Source organism: Eurosta solidaginis, chromosome 4 (genome assembly GCF_040869045.1).
Source record: "Eurosta solidaginis isolate ZX-2024a chromosome 4, ASM4086904v1, whole genome shotgun sequence".
Lineage (NCBI taxonomy): Eukaryota > Metazoa > Arthropoda > Insecta > Diptera > Tephritidae > Eurosta > Eurosta solidaginis.
The window spans coordinates 49,481,913-49,504,712 of NC_090322.1; the positions used below are offsets into that span (position 1 = coordinate 49,481,913).

The 22,800-nt window shown below is 36.0% G+C and overlaps 1 protein-coding gene and 1 long non-coding RNA gene across 2 annotated transcripts in view; both read right to left on the reverse strand.

Moving 5' to 3' along the window:
• The window catches only part of LOC137249708 (acidic phospholipase A2 PA4), a 102,663-nt gene extending 90,725 nt beyond the window's left edge, over positions 1 to 11,938 (reverse strand). The window contains exon 1 of the mRNA XM_067781469.1: positions 11,541 to 11,938. The gene's annotated coding sequence lies outside the window, so the exon portion shown is untranslated. The remainder of the gene's footprint in view (positions 1 to 11,540) is intronic.
• A 7,849-nt stretch (positions 11,939 to 19,787) lies between these two features.
• On the reverse strand, positions 19,788 to 22,581 carry LOC137247882 (uncharacterized). The gene is made up of 3 exons (XR_010951924.1): positions 22,487 to 22,581; positions 21,795 to 21,956; positions 19,788 to 21,595 (listed from the first exon to the last, which is right to left on the reverse strand). It is a non-coding gene; the product is annotated as an uncharacterized lncRNA (long non-coding RNA).
• Positions 22,582 to 22,800: the final 219 nt, after the last annotated feature.

Here is a 22,800-nt window from a genome sequence, read left to right on the forward strand (position 1 = left end):
ATGGTTGACCATGACATCAAGATCGATATGCAGAGAAGGGTGATGCGTTACGAGAACCAGGATTTACCACTTAACTTCAAGTTGGAGAAAGGGTTCAGTAGTAATCGAGTAATGGTGGAGAAGACTCGACAAAGGCCACGAAAGTCAAAAGAAAAGGTTGATGGATCGAATGGGCCAAATAAAGCGAAATTAAAAGTACCTGCGAGAAAAAGACCGACATCGACAAATCCTAATGGACGCACTATAATGACTGAAAGAATTTTTCAGAAAGAATGCAAGGATGGTTTCAAGCCAGCGCGCCCTACTGTTGTGAAACGTCCAGACGATAATGATGATGCAAAGTGAATCCGTCAAGTGCAAGCTCTGTGAAGAAGTTCATTGGTCAAACAACAGAGTGCGAGGGAACGATCAAGAATAATGAGTAGTAAGATGAAACGCAGGTACAATGAGAACAAAAATTAGGAAGGTTTCTTAGAGGGAGATTTGGTACTGTTAAACAACCCTCACCGGCGGAAAGATGTTCGAGCCAAATTTCGGTGTAGTTGGGAAGGACCGTACAAAGTTGTGAAGAAGATCGGTTACAAACCACTGGGAAACCACGGATTAGAAGAGTGGTCCATTTGTAAAGGCTAGCAGCGTTTAGATCGAGAGATTTGTCTGATCGGGACGACCAGACTTAGGTGGAGGGCAGTGTTACGAATGTTAGCAAAACTAAGGGGTGCTGCTATCTCTAAGCCGATGCTAAACAGTGATATCAAGCACATCCATAGATCAATCATTATGTATCTACATAAACGAAACAATAATTGCGTCTACACATATGTACCATGTACGTATACGAGCAGCGGAGAATCAATGCAAAAACACATGCATATATCTGAGATACTCCTGAAAGTATGCAATGTGAGAAGCTATAAAATCGTGCAATTGTAGTTACAGCTGAGAAGTTTGAGAGCTGATGGCATCTAGTAGATTCTGGAAATGGAAGCGCCTAGAAGATGCGAACGTTGAAATCAAAGAGTATAAAAGGCAGCAAATGTAGAGGCGCTGGAATTCAGTTTGATTTGAGCTACCAAGCAGTTTCGATTAAGACGCTATCTAGCGAGCCATAGCAGTATTATTTTGAAAGTCAGTTTCATTTAAGCTATCAGTTTGGTTATTAAGCCAGCTAGTTGCAAAGTATAAGTGTTATTGTGAAGTACTTTAATAAAGACCATTTTTCCATTATTCAATATTGGAGTTATCTATTCAACAGTTTAGTGATACGAGCTTAGCAAAAAGGGCAAATATGAGGATTTGCAGTAAAATCGTTACAATATATATAAAAAGAAATGTACATTTTGATTGTCACTCCATAACTCGAGAACGACTGGACAGATTGCCATGAAATTTTTAGGAAAGATACAGGAAGGAGAGATGATGGTTATTTGATTTTTAAATCCCAAATCGGTTTAGCCATATATGTATATATAAAAATCAAATTCTGTGTGTGTGTGTGTGTTCGCTATGGAAACGTATTTCCCATACATCAATCATCACCAAATTTTGGTTATGGGTTCCCTCGATCAACGGGAAGGTTTTAGGCTAAAAATAATTTTGATATATAAAAGGGGCGTGGCACCTCCCATACAAATGGAATCTTTGGTACTGCATAACTTTGAAGGTATACATGCCAGAAAATTTAAATTCGGTAAGGAGTTATATGAGGTCAATCCCTAGCACCACCAAGAAAATGCGGAATTGGCAAAAAGGGGGCGTGGAACCTCCCATTCAAATGGAATCTTTGGTACTGCATAACTTTGAAAGTATACATGCCAGAACATTGAAATTCAGTAAGGAATTATTTGAGGTCAATCCTTAACACCACCAAGAAAATATGGAATTGGGAAAAAGGGGGCGTGGCACCTCCCATACAAATGGAATATATTGTTACGAATATTAGCAAAACTAAGGAGTGCTGCCATCTCTAAGCCGATGCTAAGCAGTGACGTGAATTCACATCCATAGATCAATCATTATGTATCTACATAAACGAAACAATAACTGCGTCTACATATATGTACCATGTAGGTATACGAGCAGCGGAGAATCAATGCACTAATACATGCATATATCTGAGTTACTCCTATAAGTATGCAATGAGAAAAACTATAAAATTATGCAATTGTAGTTACAGCTGAGAATTTTGAGAGCTACTGGACTAGTAAATTCTGGAAGCGCCTAGAAGATGTATAAAATTGTGCAATTGTAGTTACAGCTGAGAAGTTTGAGAGCTGCTGGACTAGTAGATTCTGGAAGCGCCTGGAAGATGCAAAGGTTGAAATCAAAGAGTATAAAAGGCGGCAATTGTAGAGGCGCTGGAATTCAGTTTGATTTGAGTTGTCAAGAAGTTTCGATTCAGACGCTATCTAGCGAGCAATAGCAGTATTATTTTGATAGTGGTTTTTCATTTGAGCTATCAATCAGTTTGGTTATTAAGCAAGCTATTCGTTACAATTGGTGTCAGAAGAGGAATTGTTGAATAAATTCCGAAGATTGGGAATACAACTTGGACATGGCAAAGTTGAGTGAATTGACGATCCAGCAACTGAAGGAGGAGTTGGAAGTCCGTGGATTGGCTACTTCTGGCGATAAATCCCAGCTACAAAAACGACTAAGTGTAGCTATGATATTTGAAGGAATCTACAATGCTGAGGAGTATGTCTTTCATTATGATAGCGACAGAACAACAACAAAAATGGAAGAAAAAAACGAAACACCGCAGACAGTGACGAGCACAATATATGTACAAACATCGACAATGGCATCTCAGCTGGAGTCACAGGAGGCACGCATTTCAGAAACGGCGTCGCAAATATCATCTCAATTGGAGGAACAGAAGACATATATGTCATCTCAACTGGAAGCGCAAGAGGCACGTATATCTGGAATGTCGACAAAAATTTCGGAACAGGTATCATCGCAGCTCTTTGCGAAACTGGAAGAGCAGGATGCAAAAATTTTACAACTCGAGGACAAAATTGATGCCGAGATAGAAGCGTTGAAAGGTCTTATGCAACAGTTACAACTAAATCGCCCAGCTGTTCCAGCGAGCAATCCGAAGGTAAAAACTCCATCTTTTGACGGCTCTGTTCCTTTCGAGGTATTCAAGCTTCAATTTGAGAAGGCGTCAGCAGTGAACAACTGGAATGCTGAAGATAAAGTTGCTGCTCTATTCGTAGCATTGAAGGGGCCAGCAGCCGAAATCCTACAGACGATTCCCGAGGGAGAGCGGAACAACTATGAAGCATTGATGGCCGCTATCGAGAGACGTTATGGAAGCGAGCATAGAAAACAGATATACCAAATTGATTTGCAAAACCGTTACCAAAAAGCAAATGAGACATTACAGGAGTTTGCTTCGGATGTTGAAAGATTGGCTCATCTTGCAAATGCGGACGCACCCGTGGAATACACTGAAAGGGTAAAGATTCAGAGCTTTATTAACGGCATACGGGACGTCGAAACGAAGCGAGCCACATACGCGAACCCAAAGCCAACATTTGCTGAAACGGTATCCCATGCATTGACTCAGGAAACAGCGCCACTTTTGAGTAAGCCCGCATACAAAGCTCATCGCGTGAAAGTGGAAAGGCCAGATTGGGTAGACACAATTTTGGAAGCAGTGAAGGGATTACAACAAGACAATGCCGGAGTTATGAAGTGTTTCAAGTCACATTGCACGTCATTGCAGCACCGGTCATGGTAGTTCCAACTTGGCTGGTCGTAAGCGCAAAGCTGGAGGAGATAAACAAGAGCGAGTCAAATGTAAAGATCGAGAACTTGCCCCAGCTATTGAATGTCGTGTGATACCTATCTCGCAAACTGGAAGGAAATCGAGCAGTCTTACCGTCAAAGGAAATGTGGATGGCAAGGAGCGTGTACTGACTGTAGATACGGGCGCATCTCATTCCTTGATCCGATCTGATTTGGTCAACAGGAAAGTAAAGCCATTACCTGGAGCAAGATTGCGTACGATTACTGGCGAGTATAACCAAGTCCAGGGAGAAGTGGTATGTGAAGTCTTAATTGAGGTGGTCATCGTTCTACACAAATTCATTGTGGCAGATATCGTTGATGAAGTCATATTGGGAGTGGACTTCTTGGTTGACCATGACATCAAGATCGATATGCAGAGAAGGGTGATGCGTTATAAGAACCAGGACATACAGCTTAACTTTAGTTTGGAAAAAGGGTTCAGCAGTAATCGGGTACTGGTGGAGAAGACTCGACAAAGGCCACGAAATTCAAAGGTAAAGGTCGATGGAACAAATGGGCCAAACAAATCAAAACCGAAAGTACCTGTGAGAGAAACACTGGCATTGAAAAGCCCTAACGGACGTACTAAAACGAAGGAAAGGATTTCGCAGAAAGAATGCAAGGGTGGTTTCAAGCCAAGGCACACTACTGTAGTGAAGCGTCGGAACGATACTGATTATGCAAAGCAAATCCGTCCAGCGCAAGCTCTACGAAGTAGTCCATTGGCCAAACAACAGAGTGTGAAGGCACGGCCCAGGGTAATGAGTAGTAAGATGAAACACTGGCATGACAAGAACTTTAATTCGGAAGGTTTCTTGGCGGGAGATTTGGTACTGTTAAACAACCCTCACCGGCGGAAAGGTGTTCCAGCCAAATTTCGGTGCAGTTGGGAAGGCCCGTACAAAGTTGTGAAGAAGATCAGTGATACCATCTAACGCATACAAAGCATTGTGAAACCACGGAGTAGAAGAGTGGTACATTTGGAAAGGCTGGCAACGTTTAGATCGGGAGATTTGTCTAATCGGGACGATCAGACTTAGGTGGAGGGCAGTGTTACGAATATTAGCAAAACTAAGGAGTGCTGCCATCTCTAAGCCGATGCTAAGCAGTGACGTGAATTCACATCCATAGATCAATCATTATGTATCTACATAAACGAAACAATAACTGCGTCTACATATATGTACCATGTACGTATACGAGCAGCGGAGAATCAATGCACTAACACATGCATATATCTGAGATACTCCTATAAGTATGCAATGAGAAAAACTATAAAATTGTGCAATTGTAGTTACAGCTGAGAAGTTTGAGAGCTACTGGACTAGTAGATTCTGGAAGCGCCTAGAAGATGTATAAAATTGTGCAATTATAGTTACAGCTGAGAAGTTTGAGAGCTGCTGGACTAGTAGATTCTGGAAGCGCCTAGAAGATGCGAAGGTTGAAATCAAAGAGTATGAAAGGCGGCAATTGTAGAGGCGCTGCATATATTATACTGCATATATCTGGATGTCGTAATGGTAGGATAATTAAAATTGGTAAGGAGCCATGTGACGTTAAGTCCTAAAACCTCCAGTAAAATGTGGAATGGGGAAAAACTATGGCTGCGGTACAAACTTAGTTATTTTAACACCTAAAGTTTGACTGCATTGTTGAGTTTAGCTGTTATGCCTTTTGGACGTTTAGTAATCTGCCGCTGTTAAAAAAATTGTTTAGCTTCAGTCTATCTGCATTTCTATAAAAATCAAATTCTGTGTGTGTGTTCCCTATGAAAACGTGTTTGCTATACTTCGATCATCACCAAATTTTGGCTCGAGGTTCCTTCGATCAAGACGAAAGTTTTTCATTTTTCAGAATTAAGAATTTTAAATTTAAATGTTTTTGTTTTTTGGCTATGCGAAAGAATTATCTTAGCTCCCAAAAATGATCATGTTAACAAAATCAATAATCGCTTTCAAAATCAATTTCCTGGTGAAGTGACGAAATATAAATCGATCGACACAGTTACAGATGACGATAAAATTGTGAATTATCCAAATGAATTTCTATACTCCTTAGAACTAAAAGGAATGCCTGCGCATATATCAACTTTGAAAATTGGCTCACCAGTCATGCTTCTTCGGAATGTAATCAAAGCAACAATCATCAGCGGTAAAAGCAATACAATAATGTAAAATAAGATACAATAAGATACAAGCATAAAATGTTTTAACAAAAAATTCCACCAAATATGCGTACAAAATTTAATTCAATTTACAGAATAAATTAAATTATCAACAAACAAAACAGAAAAAATAACGCAACATCCATTCGATCTCGGGCGTTACAACGTGCGCCTGGTAAAGCTAGTTTTGTATAATTCAGACTGATTTCCGCGCGAAAAATTGGAATAACTCTTCAAGAATCCAAGCTTATTTGCTAAAATCCAATCCTTTATGTGTACAAATGAATTGAGTGCTGCCAGCTCTCATAGAACGGATCCGGAAAGTTCCAATGAGATTTTATTCTGATCCACATCTGATATGAACGCAATTATAGGAAGTAATCGATTTTACCTTAAGTTTTTACATTTCCTAACAATCTTAAACTCATTTTACCACGGTAAGCCCACACTCATTTGATTCTACACAAGCAAACAATAACAATAATATCTACCTAAATATGGCCAAATTATCAATGATGTTTATTAATAGGATTTGCAATAGCAAACTTCCGAAAAGCACTAAAACGTAAACTTGAAATTGTTCCGGTATGAAATACTTCTGTCAAAACTTAACAATAGCAAATCAGCACGTCAAAACAATTATAGTTTGGCATATGTTTGCATGCATGAAATGTGGAATACGAAATGTTTTAACGGATTAATATTAACTCAATAGCGGGACAGTTGACATATTGAAAATTAATTATGCACTTTACAGTTAGATGACAGTAACCGCGAGTTACAAACAAGCATACAAACAAGTGAAGCTAATATAAGCGTGTTAAAAAGAAAGGATTCAATCGTTCCCGAGATGGTCGGGCTAGTACCTTTATGGTGCTTTGTTACCGGAACGTACCAGATCTGTATCCGGCAAATGACCATAAACATCGATAACACTCCCCAAAACCTTCGGGAAGTGTTACATATTGGAACGATTTTCCGTCATCCCTTGTCAAATTTGGTTTCGAGACAAACCGGTTTCAGCGTTGTGCCATCATCAGTGTCGATTTTCGTTCGATTGTCTTTATCGTTAATGCAGCAACAACTTCTAGTATTTGCCAATAGCGCGGAGTTATTTGCTCACACAGGTACTGGTTTTTGATAGAGTTTTTCAGTTTGGTCGTTGAGCAAACTTCTGATAACCCTCATTCAGTCTATGTTAGATACACAGCATTATGTAATGACGCCGTAGGAAGAATAAAGGAATGGCTGATCAATATGGGACTGGAGTTGGCTAGCCAAAAGACAGAAGTGGTATTAGTAAGCTCCAAACGGTCGGCGAACGAGTTAGTCTTAACTGTTACGGGTCATCAAATTATCTCAAAGGATTCTCTAAAATACTTAGGAGTGCACCTTGCCTCTAAGCTCTAAGTTAACTTTCAAAGAGCACTTCAGAGCGGTGGGAGAGAAAATTACCAAAGTTAATGGAGCACTTATGCGAATAATGCCTAACATTGGCGGTCCGAGCGAAGCTACCCGTCAGCTATTGTCCAAAGTAACCAGCTCGATAATACCATATGCAGCGCCAGTGTGGTACGCATAGTACAGGTCTACAAGTAAGATATGTAGCAGCACGCACATACACAGTCCCGTTCACCTGATAAAATGCTTGTTCTTGTTCGTTTTTTTTTGTGGATGCTAATTGGCACTGTTGTACTTCTTAGGTCCAAGAAAAGTGTAGTAGCTGCTAACGGAAACTGCCTAAAATTTTTATCGTAAAATTACAAAGAAATATACTTATTTACTTTAAAAGGAGCACTTAATTGCATCTCTCTTTAAAATCCATATGTTTTGGACAATTTTAATTAACAAATTGTGATACTTTATTACCGGGGACGATTGCTAAAACACGACCAAAACCGTCGGGGGAGGTATTAATAGACGCGTTTTTGCCTCGCTTCCAATAATTCGAATACTTTTCTCTTCCACATTTTTGGACGGGTTATTGCAGTCGACCTCGGTTTCAAACTGTTTTTCGCGGAGAACTTTTGAACGGATAGAAAAACTTAGCACCAGTGTTTGTATTCTTAATACTGGAATAACTACGCGTCCTCAGATACCCCAATTCAAGACTTTTGTATAATTTTCTGTAGGACCCATATAGGTGCACTACATTTTCATACTAAATTCGTTCAAAAAAATTTACCATCACAGCAACCCATATCTGATATCAGGTCCTTTTTTGTTTCCCTGCGTCGCTTTCCGCGACAGCAACACCGGTAATTTTGACACTTCGTTCAGTGTCAAACGCAAGTTCCACTGAGTTCCACAAAAGTTTGACACTGACCGAAGTGTCTAACGGCAGTGTTTTAGAAAGAGAAAGGAATTGTTTCCTTCTCATACATATCATACTTGTAAACCTGTACTATGGTGGTACGGATCTAAACGGACGTATCAAAAAGATATATTAGCAGCATACCGAATTGCAGCTATAAGAATAGCAAGTGCTCATCGGACGGTGTCCGTTGACGCGATCTTGGTCCTAACCCTAACCTGGACTTACTGGCAAGCGTAATGGCCGATCTGTATAACACTAACATCGAGCGACCATCTGAAGACGCAAAGAAAAGAGCAAAGACACAAACAATAACTAAGTGGCAAGAACGGTGGGAGGCATCGAGTAAAGGGCGTTGGACCTTCAGGTTAGTTTGGGATGTAGCTCAATAGAATGAGCGGAAGCACGGCGAACTGAACTACCATCTCACGCAGATACCTACTGAGTGGAGAAATTTAGTATAAAAAATGTGCAACAAGAAGGAATGCTGGACTGCAGTGAGCAAAATGGCCTGATGGATGCTGAGGGGGAGCGCAGAGAAATGCGCAGGCGAAGCAGTGGCGATTAAATCGACACTCAGAGCAAATATCGGGAACCTGGACGCAGGGACAACAGTAGGCTCTTAAAAAATGAGAAATATGGAACGCCATCCTGAAGTAATGCGAAAGTAGTGGTTTTTAGTCTACGGACTCATGGTTGCTACGACGCACTATGGCGCCTTTTGAGGTTTTTCTTTGCAAAAATCATAACTTTTGAACTAATGAAGATATTTTAAAGATTTATACTGCACCTGAACGCTAATTATTTAAACTTTGGACAATTTAAAAAAAAAAAGGCTACCAGAGTAGCAGGGTGCTTCACAATAATTCGTCAAAGTTAAAAAATTGTAGAAAAATACAAAAAAAAAATTGTTAAAAAAACTAAAGGACAAACTTTGAAATTTTTTGTATGAGGATTTATTTGAACATGAAATCAGATAAACTTATGATTTGTATGTAGGAGTGTGGCTCTACCCACTTATGATTAAAAGTTTTGTCTTAGTAGCAAGGTTATCAATCTCCACCAAACTTGATGGACGCATTACTTCTTTTAAGGTGTTATACTCTTATAAAAGTGAAATGTGTACGCTAGGGGATAAGTATATAAACATTGCTTGAAAATTCATTGTATAAATTTACTTACATATTTTTGAAAAATTGAAAAACCAATTATTTTATTAATAGTTAACTAAGAAAAATTATTAAAAGTTGTTCAATATTATTGTATTTGAGCCAAAGATGAACAACTAATAAATTTTTGAGCACTGCCCACTTATGATAAACAGTTTAATCTTAATAACCGCTTTACCAATTTCATTGATTTCTGTAAAAGTTTATTACTCTTATGATAGCTAAAGCCTAAGCTTTAAAATATGATTATAATTGCTAAATGAAATAACTGTATTATTTATAATAAATAGTAAACTTGTATTTATTGATTTATTTTTTTTGCTGTGATAGAAAAAGGTGGATCATTTATTAAATTTTAACGTAGTCTTCGTCACTTGAAAATATATCTAACAAGGAAACCATTTCTGAGCTATAGGTGTCTGTAAGATCTTTTTGTGATCTTACATGCCTCATGGATGATATGACTGGATCAGAAGAGATGGCCAACATGTTGAAAGGGTCCTCGTTTTGTCTAGCTTGTGTGATTTTTGAAGCATTAGTACTTCTATAACCTTTGGTAATTTATTTATATTTATTTAAATAATATCGACCGGCACAATTTAACTGATGACGGCCGTGGATTTTTCCAATATTCTGAAGCTTCATCTTTTAAACGGAGGGGAACAATAGAAGCCATAAACATATTACCATCTGTAATTGTTCCATCGTCTACATTTATTTTGGCAATTCTGTCTTAATAGCCTCAACGAACTCCGCTTTTGTCTTTGAAGCTTTGAACACCTCAAATAGTTTGAAGTTTTGTAGAGACATATTAAAATTTGCCATCGAGTATATCTTACTAAAAAAATATGTGAGCTATATTTATGTTTATTTAAATAAACAGAATACTTTATTCTATAGACTCCAAAAAACGAATAATTTTGGGCGTTATATTAAACATTGCTTTATATACTCAAATTATGGAAATGAGTTCCAGGTATGTATATTATGCAGCTTGTAACCGAAAAATTGGTTTTATTAACAAATTCCAAGAACAAAAGTGACCGTACTAAATTCGCCTCCATATTACCTATGCCTGCTCAGGCGCTTATTTATACCCAAGGTTGCTTCACTTAATTTGATGTAAAAAGTGAAATCGCAGCTGGACGCAGGTAGACCTTATGAATTCAGGTAACTGAATATTTAGCAAATACCTACTGTAAATTTCACGGAGACCTTTTTTGTCCTTTTTTTTATTTTCCATCAAATTGCGAAGAAGGTTCTAAAAATAGGCTTTTCGAAAAACCGGTAGATCTGAGAACTTTTATAAAAAAATAAAATTTTATATTTTGCTTTAACCTAGAACTAACTATCCTTTCGTTATAATACAAGAAATCAGTAGCAGGCCGTTTTATTTAGATACAAAACAATTTTTAATACAACAAAAAAGAACAAAAACCACAAATTTTTCTAAGTGTTGAAAATTAATGAACTTTGAGCGGCTCTACCTCCTAAAATATCATCTGTTTAATAAGAGTTATATATTCGTAATCCCTGGAAAATTCTCTATTAGATACACGTATTAGGTTTATCGAACGCTTTATTGAAATTTTTGATTTTTGTCAGGCTTTTCGGGCAGAGGCGCCATGTGCGTCGGCAGCAATTATGGCGTATTAGGAATTTTTCAGCCCTCCAGCACAATGAAAGTTGGCATTTGACGATATCGTATAGAAATTGGTGTGCCTAGGAGAGTGACTCCCTATTAGGATTTATTTAAATTTTTCTCATCAATGTTTCAACGACTGAGTTGAAAACAGCTCAGCGCGGATACCGGTTAGTAAACGTCTTATCTTAGAAATTACCATTTATTAAAGTACTTACTACACTTACATAAATTTACAATATCTTGTACCGCTATCCTACAAAGGATTGCCTTACGTACCTACAAAGGAATGTGACCTTCAGATTTAACTTTAAGAAATATATAACGAAAAGCACTGCATCAAGTACGTCTCTTTTTACAACAACAAGTTCATTTTAATTGCAGCCGGGTGGAGGCGTTTATATATAGATACTTGAATGGATATGTATGTAAAATGATTCAAGGACAACTTACCTGCTGACGCGATTGTGATGACGTTTTTTTTAGAATAATATTAATATGTGTTACTGATTATGGAAGGAAGGATGGATGGATATGTTGTAGTTGGTTGGTTTTTTGAATTCACTTTAAATTTAAGGGTTTTCCAAAAAAAATGTCATTCGTAGTACCACTTTTGTTTAATTATTTTACTTGAAGAGATACCACACAAACACATTAGCAATTAGAAGGCGCGTTATATAAAGTTGAACTATAATCACTTCCAAGAATTTCGAGTTTTATCCGGCTTTTAAACCTCACCGCTTCTCAATATTACGTCCATTTCCTTGGTACGTCCGCGCGTAACTGAGCCCCAAGCTGCGCTATCAGCCACGGAGTTCTCGTGTAGATACAATTCATTGACTGTTTTCGGCTGCTGCATGAACACACACCTCCTCAAATATTTGTACGCTTCTACCAGCAGCTGTTGGCAATGATTGTAGATATATCACTTGAGGGACGAACAACTCGCAAAGCCTCTTAACTTGGCTTTAACACAGTGACAAGTATTTCTTTTTTTCGCTTTTGTGAACAAAGTTTCTTTTTTCAAGCGCTGGCTGCTCACTGCGTTACGCAAAAGCTCTTCCGTTTCTTTAGATATCTCTTCATTCTGTTTATTGTAGTTTTGTTTTGCTCTCGTCATTCGTTTGGCTACTTATAGTAGCTTTTTTTTTTGCCATTTTTCACGGCCAATATAAAACCTCTGCAAAAGCGCGCATCGTGAGCTTTTTTGCTGCTTAAATCAAAAATTTTTGAATATAAAGATGTTGCATGCGCGAACTTCGGTGGAAAGCAGCGGAGCGTAACAAAATTCTAGTAGGTCACTTTCACCACCCCAAAAATTTTAACAAAATTTTTAACATAATTTAAGCACAGAAATACACTGATTGGAGTTTTAGAGAGTAAAAATGTGAATTCTGAACACATTAGATGAATAAAAAGTGTACAAATAATTGTTAAATAACAAATACAGACAGTGGTAGTTTAACAAATTCTGCTGTGGTAAGTGGTGAATGTGACCTACTAGAATTTTGTGAAGCTTGCCTCACACGATTTTTCGTCCATGCAATGTCTCTATATTATATCGTTTCTGCTTAAATGGCATGTGCAGAACGAAAACTGATTTGCGAGCTAAAGCAACAGTGCCACTTAATTGTATGTTAAACATTAAACACCTCACATATGATGAATTTCATATCAAAGGATGAAAAAACGTACATTTTGAACCCGACCCCCTCAGAATTTGATGAAATTTTGCATGGGGTTACATCTTACCCACCCAAACACAACCTCATTTTTAGAAATTGCATTTTCGAAAAATTGTGGGCGTGGCAAGGTATCGAAATATCCGAAAATATTAGAAAAATGACGATAATAGGTACTTTTAAAGTGTGATTACTACGGAATGGCTTTACCGATTTCAAAGATATTCATACCATTAGAAAGGTATTGAAATAAGCTTTCAAAAAAATACACTGTAAAAATGTTTAGTACACTGAAAAAAAAAATTTTAAATAAAATTTAAAACTGAAAAAACACTTCAAAGATCAAGCGATTTTGAAAAATAAAATTTTATTTTAGAAAGGTCTATTTAATATATATAACATATCTGAAAACTAAAATGGGTTTTTTTTTTAATTTTTTTAAGTAAATGCACCTCTTAGTTACTTTCTCATATTTGGATATCACGCTTAAATTAATCAACCAATTTGAAAAATTTTTATACCGTTAGAAAGGTATTAAAATCACCTTTGAAAACATATACTGTAAAGATTCTATATTACACTGAAAGAAAAAAAAATTTTTAATTTTTTTCTAAATTTTTTTTTCAAACTGGAAAACACTTCAAAACCAAGCGATTAAAAAAAAAATTTTTTTTTTAGAAAGGTAGATTTAATACATATAACATATCTGAAAACTAGAAGGGTGTTTTTTTTCTTTTTTTTTTTAAATTTATTTAAGTAAATGCATCTCTTGGTTACTTTCTGATATTTTGATATCACGCGTAAACTAATCAACCGATTTCAAAAATTTTTATACCGCTAGAAAGGTATTAAAGTCACCTTTGAAAACATATACTGTAAAGATTCTATATTACACTGAAAAAAAATTTTTTTTTAATTTTTTTCTACATTTTTTTTTTCAAACTGGGAAAACACTTCAAAGACCAAGCGATTTAAAAAAAATTTTTAGAAAGGTCGATTTAATATAAAAACAAGAATGGTGTTTTTTTTTTCTTTTAAAAAAATTTATAAGTAAAACCATCTCTTGTTAACTTTTTTTTTATTTTGCTATTATTGTGTGACAAAAATGGTACCTAGCTATACTTTGGAAGTTATACAGATACAGATACTATGACTAAGTATTCCAATAGATTCGAACAAGAATCGTATTATCAAATTTTTCAGACACGCACAATAAATAGAAATACACTTGATAAAGTTAATTTTTTATTTTTATTTATTTAGATTTAATATACAACTTTGCGCAGCTCATACTGTTGACTTTCGCAATATTTGCTTACTTACTAGTTTGTTCAGGTAAACTACGCCTGTCCATGCTAGAGCGTTTGACGTCCGAAAACTTTGTTTTATTTGTTTGTATATCTTTGCTAATTTTGATCAATTCGTAAGATAAATCATGCCCAAAAATGTCTTTAATTTCCTTAGATGTCATGGTGTTTGGTAATAGAGATAACATTTTTTGCTTATCCAAATTATTTGAGCAGTTTTCGATTTGATATTTCATGTTCTCCAAAATTTGTTCGTAGTAAGATTTCATCTTCTTTAGGTCTTCTGATAAAGTTGACAGTGAACCACCTCCAAGTGAATCCGAAAGACTTTGCGCAATTTGCTGTGTTTTTTTTTCAGTATGAATCCCTTTCTAAATATTTTCGCTTCATTGGCGATGGATGGCTTCCAAGATGAGGAATAACATGCTTATTTATATTGTCGACGAGTTCGTTGCGTTCGAGTGATTTAGTATAGCTGCCGCATGTTGGAACTTCCTTATATTCTTGATACAATTCACCGCTAGTCAAGATTTCTTGTGCCTCTTCACTTTCCGTTTCAGTAGAACGCTGATTATCAGCAATCTTGATAGCATCCTTAAGTTTAAAGCGACAACTTTCGCAAATACGGCAACGATGAATGTCGGAGACTCCTGGATAATGCTCAGATATCAGCGCTGCTTCGTTTAAGCTAATGTTTCGAAGTTGAGAGGAACATTTTCTTGATAGCTGCACACATCTGTATTTATTGGTTGATTCCATATCAATGCCTAATCTCGTTCTGGTCTGTGTCTATCCGTTGTGTTGTTTTTTATAGTCCATGGGTGCTGTGGCAGGTAATGTCAATCTATGTGTCCGTGGTAGGTAACGTTAATATGTGTGTGTGTGTGCGCGGTATTGATACGTCCGAATTGTTACCTTTTCCAAGGGTTGTTTTTTTAGGTATCTAGACATACTGCTTGTTAGCTAAGCGGTAGGTTGAGGTAGGTAGAAATCGGTGATTTTTTCCGCTTGGTAAATTTTTCGTTTTTGCTTGTTCATTGTTACGTGTTTGGTTGCTCTACCTTCTGGCTTGTGCTGTTTTTTGTAAACTAGTTTTAAGGGTTCAAATATTTCGTCAGAGATAGTGTTGGTTTGTTCGTTTATTATCCTGCCGTCAAATGTTTTTAACTTGTATATCTCCATGTTCTGAAGTACATTGAGCCGCCGACCTTTTCCTTGTACGTGAAGTATTCGAGCCGTTGTTTTGATGTTAGCTGGGGTGCACCCCACCGGAATAAAAAATTTTTACAGTGTATTTTTTCAAAGGTGATTTTAATACCTTTCTAACGGTATAAAAATTTTTGATATCGGTTGATTAGTTTACGCGTGATATCAAAATATCAGAAAGTAACCAAGAGATGCATTTACTTAAATAAATTAAAAAAAAAAGAAAAAAAACACCCTTCTAGTTTTCAGATACGTTATATATATTAAATCTACCTTTCTAAAAAAAAATTTTTTTTTAATCGCTTGGTCTTTGAAGTGTTTTCCCAGTTTGAAAAAAAAATTAGAAAAAAATTAAAAAAATTTTTTTCTTTCAGTGTAATATAGAATCTTTACAGTATATATTTTCACAGGTGATTTTAATACCTTTCTAACGGTATAAAAATTTTTCAAATTGGTTGATTAATTTACGCGTGATATCCAAATATGAGAAAGTAATCAAGAGATGCATTTACTTAAAAAAATTAAAAAAAAAAGAAAAAAACCCCATCTTAGTTTTCAGATATGTTATATATATTAAATATACCTTTCTAAAATAAAATTTTATTTTTGAAAATCGCTTGATCTTTGAAGTGTTTTTTTCAGTTTTAAATTTTATTTAAAAAAAAAAAATTTTTCAGTGTACTAAAAATTTTTACAGTGTATTTTTTTGAAAGCTTATTTCAATACCTTTCTAATGGTATGGAGATCTTTGAAATCGGTAAAGCCATTCCGTAGTAATCACACTTTAAAAGTACCTATTATCGTCTTTTTCTAATATTTTCGGATAATTCGATACCTTGCCACGCCCACAATTTTTCGAAAATGCAATTTCTAAAAATGAGGTTGTGTTAGGGTGGGTAAGATGTAACCTCATGCAAAATTTCATCAAATTCTGAGGGGTCGGGTTCAACGCATATTGGATTTGATATGAAATTCATCATATACTAAATGTGTCCATAGTGTTACAAGAACTTATTTGATGCCCGAAACGAAAACCCGCAATTAGGTACCAGAACTTATATTATGAAAAATAGCTCCATCCTCTTGCGAAATACTAGAAATTTTCTAGAACCTAGCCTTATTGCTGCCTCTACATTACGCAACTCCGGCGCCTCTGGTAGCTGTAGCCTTAACCTCGCGAGCGCAAGACACGAACAGGGAACAGATAACAGAAGCACTTCCTATAAGTGATTTTACTGACGAGGCCAAAAGCAGTGTCCAGTTAGTATGCCCATCATACGCCTTAAGGTTTCTCTTTTTAGAGATATGCGCAGCCCTGTGCTTTCTCCTCAGTGTATTGGGACGTCTACCATAGGTAAATCGTGGGCAGCCCCTTTTTTGCTCACTAATGCGCCGTGTTACCTTCTATCCCTCTTTGACCGGGAGCTCAGTTTAAAGCGAAGACTCTCCAATGTTTGTTTGCATTTCAGGACATTTCTGGATGAAGTATGTGTGAGATTATGGCCTTATTGGGCGCCTGGCTATCAATATATATATTGATGCAGCTTAATAAGGCTTCCTCCAGAGCTTCTGCTGCTTTCGAAGTTCAGGTATGGGCCCATGTAGTCTATATCGCCCTATATTAGATGACGCTATGCTGTTATGGCCATACGACCTGAGCTAAAGATGTCCCGAGGCCTTAAGCCTTGTTGCAGTTGTAAGCGCTGTATATTAGTTATTAGGTCTGCAGGAGGAATGTGCAGAATGGTCGCTGTCGGTGTAGTTTTTAGGGCTGCCGCTGCAGAAGGCGCAGGTAGCGGAACAAGGCAGTTTTATATCTGTCAAAAGACTGCCCACTCTCGCGAAACTCGCTTAAACCTTCTTGGTGTTTTTGCGGTTACAACAACAAAATTCGAGAACCATATTTTTCTTCTTCTTGTAGAGATAATGTGATTGCCCGAAGGTGTTGATGTGCTTTTTTACTGTCGATAGTCCTTTGGGAGATGCACAACGTTCCAGGGAGTAACATCATTTCGGGAGCAACTTGGGATCGTAAGTGCCTTGCCTGAGGTTGAAAATTGGTTTGGCAACCCCTTGAATATGTTGCGCTACACAACAGCTTGAGCCTTCACACTCTTCGGGTGCGAGCTGCAGTTGTTGCAGCAGTGCTAGTTTTCATGACAGAGCAACACGTTGTTTGACAAAATTTTAAACAGCTGTGGCAACGTACTGATATACCCAATGTATGTTCTGGAGTGTCCGTGTTCGACATAAACCCTCCAACCTACAACTTATTCGTCTAGCAGCAAATCTCAATTTGGTCCAATGGAAGAAACATTTCCGCTGAAAGAGAAAACTTGCCTAAGACCAAAAAACCTGGCCTAGTGACCGAAAATATTCGAAAATGATATAACGCATTTTTTTTTTTAATTTTAATATGCTCATTTATTTATCTTCTATTTGTATCAATAAAAACCATCATTATCATTTTTTAATTTTTTTCTCATATATGTTTTTTTTTTGTTGTTTATATATATCATTTATATATGTATATATAATTATAAAATAAAAAGCAAAATAATAATTGTAATTTTAATAATTAAAACTGTTGATAATAATTCACACAATTGCTAACTAAATTAATTAATTAATTAAATCGATTTAAATTAAATTACACAAAAAAATAATGAATTAATTATATTTTTTGTTTTATATAAGTTTTGCATTTAAGAGCGTTTGTTTTAACATTTAATATATATATATAATTTTATAATTAATTTTTAAGTATTTTAAATTTTTAAATATTTTTAGACGCTACATTATGTATATTTTTACCATTTTTCACATTTTTTTAAATTTACAGTTATTTAGTTTGCTTGTTTTTTTTTTTTTTTTGAGAATTTTTTATTACTTTTGTTATTATTATTAGACGTAATTATGTAAAAAAAAAACCAAAATCTACGCAAATATTCCGTTGCAATTAAATACTAAACACTCTTTCACACATACATACACTCTACTATATATATACGTTGTATTTATACATATGTGTTTATAAAGTAATTCTTAAAGGTGTAAGTAAAAAAAATATATTTGAATTAAATTAGCGTGTAAGAGACACAACAGCAGCTGGGCATTGTATGTAGATTTTAGGGATCCGTTTGTTTTGAAAACCGTTAAAATAATGCAAATTTAGATTATGTAAAGAACTTTGTGTTTTGAAATGAAAACATATTAAAAATTTATATCAAAAAATTATATACAAATTCGAAAAACATTTAAAAAAAGTTTAAAGTAAAGAATTTGAATAAAAAATAGAATCTAAAAGTCTATAAAAAAAATTTAATCAATAAATTTTTATACGAATATTATACAAGAAAAAACTTCGAAAACTTTTTCAAGTCAGTTTTTAGAAAAATGTTTCGGGGAGATGTGAACTGAAAGATTTTAACATAAAAAGTTTAAAAACATATTTTAAAAAAAGTTTAATTAATTTCGCAGTGTTCAAACGAGGATTGAATTTGTTTCCAAAAAAAATTTAATTGTTAAAAAATCTGTGCTGAAAAATTATAATAAAATTATATTGAACAAATTATATAAAAATTAAAAAAAAAATTGAAAAAGTTTGAATTCAAGAATTTTAATTAGAAAAAAGTCTTAGTTCTATAGGTGGACGCCTTTTCCAGATATCGCCATAAAAGTGGACCAGGGGTGACTCTAGAATGCGTTTGTACGATATGGGTATCAAATAAAAGGTGTCAATGAGTATTTTAACAGGGAGTGGTCCTTAGTTCTATAGGTGTACGCCTTTTCGAGATATCGCCATAGAGGTGGACCAGGGGTCTCTCCAGAATGTGTTTGTACGATATGGGTATCAAATGAGTATTTTAAATGGGAGTGGGTCTTAGTTCTATAGGTGGACGGACGCCTTTTCCAGATATCGCCATAAAGGTGGGCCAGGGGTGACTCCAGAATGTGCTTGTACGATATGGGTAGCAAATGAAAGGTGTCAATGAGTATTTCAAAAGGGAGTGGGTCTTAGTTCTATAGGTGGACGCCTTTTCGAGATATCGCCATAGGGGTGGACCAGGGGTGACTCTAGAATGTGTGTGTACGATATGGGTATCAAATGAAAGGTGTTAATGAGTATTTTAAATGGGAGTGGGTCTTAGTTCTATAGGTGGACCAGGGGTCACTCCAGAATTTGTTTGTACGATATGGGTCGCAAATGAAAGGTGTTAATGAGTATTTTAAAAGGGAGTGGGCCTTAGTTCTATAGGTGTACGCCTTTTCGAGATATCGCCATAGAGGTGGACCGGGGGTGACTCCAGAATGTGTTTGTACGATATGGGTATCAAATAAAAGGTGTTAATGAGTATTTTAAAAGGGAGTTGGCCTTAGTTCTATAGGTGGACGCCTTTTCGAGATATCGCCATAGAGGTGGACCAGGGGTGACTCTAGAATGTGTGTGTACGATATGGGTATCAAATGAAAGGTGTTAATGAGTATTTTAAAAGGGAGTTGGCCTTAGTTCTATAGGTGGACGCCTTTTCGAGATATCGCCATAGAGCTGGACCAGGGGTGACTCTAGAATGTGTGTGTACGATATGGGTATCAAATGAAAGGTGTTAATGAGTATTTTAAATGGGAGTGCGTCTTAGTTCTATAGGTGGACCAGGGGTCACTCCAGAATGTGTTTGTACGATATGGGTCGCAAATGAAAGGTGTTAATGAGTATTTTAAAAGGGAGTGGGCCTTAGTTCTATAGGTGTACGCCTTTTCGAGATATCGCCATAGAGGTGGACCGGGGGTGACTCCAGAATGTGTTTGTACGATATGGGTATCAAATGAAAGGTGTTAATGAGTATTTTAAATGGGAGTGGGTCTTAGTTCTATAGGTGGACCAGGGGTCACTCTAGAATGTGTTTGTACGATATGGGTCGCAAATGAAAGGTGTTAATGAGTATTTTAAAAGGGAGTGGGCCTTAGTTCTATAGGTGTACGCCTTTTCGAGATATCGCCATAGAGGTGGACCGGGGGTGACTCCAGAATGTGTTTGTACGATATGGGTATCAAATGAAAGGTGTTAATGAGTATTTTAAAAGGGAGTGGGTCTTAGTTCTATAGGTGGACGCCTTTTCGAGATATCGCCATAAAGGTGGACCAGGGGTGACTCTAGAATTTGTTTGTACGATATGGGTATCAAATGAAAGGTGTTAATGAGGGATATAAAAGGGAGTGGCCCTTAAGTTTATATGTGAAGGCGTTTTCGAGATATCGACGGAAATGTGGACCAGAGTGACCCAGAACAGCATATGTCGGGTACCGCTAATTTATTTATATATGTAATACCGCGAACAGTATTCCTGCCAAGATTCCAAGGGCTTTTGATTTCGCCCTGCAGAACTTTTTCATTTTCTTCTACTTAATATGGTAGGTGTCACAACCATTTTACAAAGTTTTTTCTAAAGTTATATTTTGCGTCAATAAACCAATGCAATTACCATGCTTCATCCCTTTTTTCATATTTGGTACAGAATTATGGCATTTTTTTCATTTTTAGTAATTTTGGATATCGAAAAATGGGGCGTGGTCATAGTAGGATTTCGGCCATTTTTTTATACCAAGATAAAGCGAGTTCAGATAAGTACGTGAACTAAGCTTAGTAAAGATATATCGATTTTTGCTCAAGTTATCGTGTCAATGGCCGAGCCTAAGGGCAGACGGTCGACTGTGTATAAAAACTGGGCGTGGCTTACACCGATTTCGCCCATTTTCGCAGAAAACAGTTATCGTTATAGAATCTATGTCCCTACAAAATTTCAGAAGGATTGGTAAATTTTTGTTTAACTTATGGCATTAAAAGTATTCTAGACAAATTAAATGAAAAAGGGCTGACCCACGCCCATTTTGAAATTTTCTTTTATATTTTTATTTTGTTGAACCATATCATTACTGGAGTTGAATGTTGACATAATTTACTTATATAATGTAGAGATATTAAATTTTTTGTTAAAATTTGACTTTTAAAACAATTTTTTTTAAAAGTGGGCGTGTTCGTACACCGATTTTGCTAATTTCTATTTAGTATATGTTTAGGCCAGATGCCTAAAACCTTAAACTTATAAGGTCGCCCTCGTACTTACTTTTCATTTACTTGTTAACAGAGTTGGTCGAACGGTTTAAGTTATATCTGCTAAAACATCGCATGGATAAATAAACCGTACGACAGCAACTCGTTTAACATTGTTAACAGTTTTGTATCCTTCACTTGGATTCATCGTTCATCACGTCCACACGCACCAGGAGCCGTAGCTGTTTCAACAAAGGTAACCTAAAAAATAAGTATAATTAGTATTATAAACTTACGAATTAACGTGACTTGTATATTATTATATACATATTAAATATTTGAAATTAATAGATACCACTTTTCTTTTCTTTTCTTTTACCCCCCAAAATTTGGTCGGTCAAACTTTCGAGTTTGCACTCCGAGCAAAACATTTGGTCATTCAGAGCCGTTTTTTATTTACCAGCGACCGAAAATCACAACCATCTCATTGATTTGGCCTCAAACGCCCAGCGATTTATATGCTAAATATTTCCGAGCAAATCATTAAGGAGTTTGAACAGCAAGCAAAAACATCCATCAGTCACACATTAAATTTTTACCAGCTACAGTCCGCAACAAAAAGCTACAACGAAAAAAGTAAGTGGTTTGAAAATTCAGTGCGCACATATATTATTATAATTGTTAATTTAACAAAGTGTATCGCGAGTGATTTGTTTTCTGTTGTGCAGTGATAAAATTAAATAAACAACAAAATTAAAGTTGTGAGTGTCAATTTGTATAGATAGCCCTTCTGACCATCGAATTTTACTCCCCACCAGTGGTAAAGAATATTTGACACGGCGCAAGGGTCTTCAGTGCACCGAGCACACATATCTATACAAATCAGTGTTGAGAAAGTTAAACCAAAAGTTGCACATATCCCCTTTAGAGGATTGGAGGAGCATATAAGTTTTTCGTTACTTGCACTTCTCGTTGGTTAACTTTCACAACAACAACACTGCACAGTGACTATAACCTCACATTGTTCACTTTTGCATACTAAAAGTTTCGTTTGCACAAAATCAAAAAAAAAAAAAAATCACTCTGGTAGTACACTAAATGCATTATTTGAAATAAAAAAATCACTTTTTCGTAGTATTTGATAATTTATACCTAAAATTACAAATTTTTTTTTGTTATAAATTGCCACCATACTCGTTGCACTTTTTTCTCGGTAGTTGTTATTATAATTTTTTTTTTTATTTTTCTCGCGATTCAAACACAAGCAAATATATGCATACCCCTTTTGTGTGGCGAGCAATAACCACACACATTCATATATAAATATAGTTTTTGCGTTGGTGCAACCTATTGAAGGGTTGTTTAATAAATTTAAAAAAAACTTGCGTTTAACAATAAATTCTGTGGAGATTTATTTATTCGGAAAATTCGGTGGGCAGCATTTTTTTGCTTGATATTTTGGGTTA